Below are 2,351 nucleotides of genomic sequence, written 5' to 3' on the forward strand. Positions count from 1 at the left end.
TACACAAAATAATGTAAAAATATGTTTATAAATAAACATAGAAATCGATTAAATCGTGAAATACTCAATACATTTTATTGTACTATTAGATAAAATATGTATTTGATAATTCGAAATATTTGCATTTCATTTTTATACTCAAATTAAATCAGTGTACAATGGCTTTAATATGCACCAGTGCGCACTAGTGCTTCCAATCGAATTCGCCATTAATCTCAAGCAATGGCCTAGTTTACAACCACTGACAAGATAGCAAACAAATTGAATATTTCTGATTTATTTATGTCTATATAATTTGGGAATCGTTTGAGGAAATTTGGGAAAAGCATTTAAACATTTGGGAAATAGTATTTTTCTTGTAATTAACAAATTTTATCATGCATCAAGTTAGCAGACAGCAATTTTATTTAATGTGTTTTATGAATGGAATCGATTAGAAATTATTAGGGGAAGACTACAAAATTCATTTTAATTGTATCTTTTTTTATATTGGTCGTAATTTTTTTCCATCCAATCATTTACTGCAACATGAGGTCTGTTCGCATTGCTTGCACTTTTGGCACTAGGCATCTTCGCTTTCGCTCTTTTCAAGGCCAAATACGAGGTGTGATCAAAAAGTAAGGTGACTTTTCATTTTTATAAAAAAATATTCATTTATTCATCCAAAATTATGTTATCCCCTTCAAAATAATCCCCCTCTGATACAATGCACTTGTGCCAGCGCTTTTTCCAGTCGTCAAAACACTTCTGAAATGCACTTTTGGGTATTGCCTTGAGCTCCTCCAGCGATGCAGCCTTAATCTCCTCAATCGTCGCAAATCTTCGTCCTTTCATGGGCCTTTTCAATTTTGGGAAGAGGAAAAAGTCACAGGGGGCCAAGTCTGGTGAATACGGTGGCTGAGGCATGATGATAGTATTGTTTTTGGCCAAAAAACTACTCACTAGTAACGACGTGTGCGCAGGTGCATTAACGTGCTGGGGCGTCCAGAGCGAGGTTCATCGTTAACATTTTCTCGGCCCTCTTGGAATAACTTATACCATTTATAAACATTTTTTTTGCTCAAAGTTGACTCACCGTACGCCACTGTCAACATTTCAAGAGTTTTTGAACACTTAATACCATTTTTTACACAAAAATTAATACAAACTCTCTGCTCCATTATTTTCAAAAGCAAAAAATCGCCGAGCACGCAAACACGAGTCTAACCTTTATGCCTCTCACATAAAAACAAAACATGCTATATAGTCAAAACTGTGAACATATGATCGTGACGAGTGTACCAACACAACAAAAAAAAATTTTTTAAATTAGAGTGTACAGAGCGCGCGAAATTCAAAAAGTCACCTTACTTTTTGATCACACCTCGTATATACCTATCATTTTAAGTGCAAAAATATTTGGGGATTTCATGCAACGTGAACAGACCTATGCTAACATCTAATTTGCGAATCTGCTTTTCAATGACCTCTGCTACACGGCACGCTTAATCGGGTTTAATAACATCCGTAGTTATGAAATTGTTCAATCGTAGCTGTTCCTCGGAAGAATGAAACGACTGTGATTGGCCAGTTTCATAACTACGCATAATTAGATCCGGGCTTAATTGATTAATTTTTGACGATTTTACTATAGGTGCGTTCCACTTAACGTTCGCAATGCTCGCGAGCATCATTTCATCCTTATCGTTTACAAATATTAAACAAGGATGAAATGATGCTCGCGAGCGTTGCGAACGTTAAGTGGAACGCGCCCTATATTCATTGTACTACACCTATTACACCCATACTACACCCGGGCTTTGTTCGTTTTCGTAATGTCTAAATCTATTGAGCTTTCCAGCAAGCACAAATATCAGACACTGTGTAACATAGTGAGTCGTTTTATCCTTGTTGTTTGCTAACGTTAAACAAGGATGAAACGACTCACTGTGTTACACAAGGTGCGTTCAGGGAAACGCTATTAGCGCTATTTGTATCATTCTATCCTTGTTTTACGTCTAATAAACAACGAAGATAGAATGACAGAGTAGCGCTATTAGCGTCTCCCCGAACGCACCAACAGTGTCTGACTATGTCCTTGCTGGAAAGCAAGGTGTATTACCAAATAGTAACTTTTCCTAAATGAAAATAATAATGAAGACGTCTTCCCCAAATAATTTCTAATCGATTCCATTCATAAAACACATTAAATAAAATCGCTGTCTGCTAACTTGACGCATGATAAAATTTGTTAATTACAAGAAAAACACTATTTCCCAAACGTTTAAATCAGTGCTCGGCACTAGATGCACATTTCGGGCTGATTCCGGCGAGCGACCCCCACTACCACTCGAGTCTCAGCGGCCGAGCCG

General features: G+C 36.9%; 1 protein-coding gene across 1 annotated transcript in view; it reads left to right on the plus strand.

The window, feature by feature from the left end:
* The window catches only part of Pop1 (POP1 ribonuclease P/MRP subunit), a 16,767-nt gene that overhangs the window by 1,007 nt on the left and 13,409 nt on the right, over nt 1-2,351 (plus strand). The gene's annotated exons all lie outside the window — the stretch shown is intronic.

The sequence above is a fragment of the Mycetomoellerius zeteki genome, unplaced genomic scaffold (genome assembly GCF_001594055.1).
Source record: "Mycetomoellerius zeteki isolate Tzet28-1 unplaced genomic scaffold, Tzet1.0 scaffold109, whole genome shotgun sequence".
NCBI lineage: Eukaryota > Metazoa > Arthropoda > Insecta > Hymenoptera > Formicidae > Mycetomoellerius > Mycetomoellerius zeteki.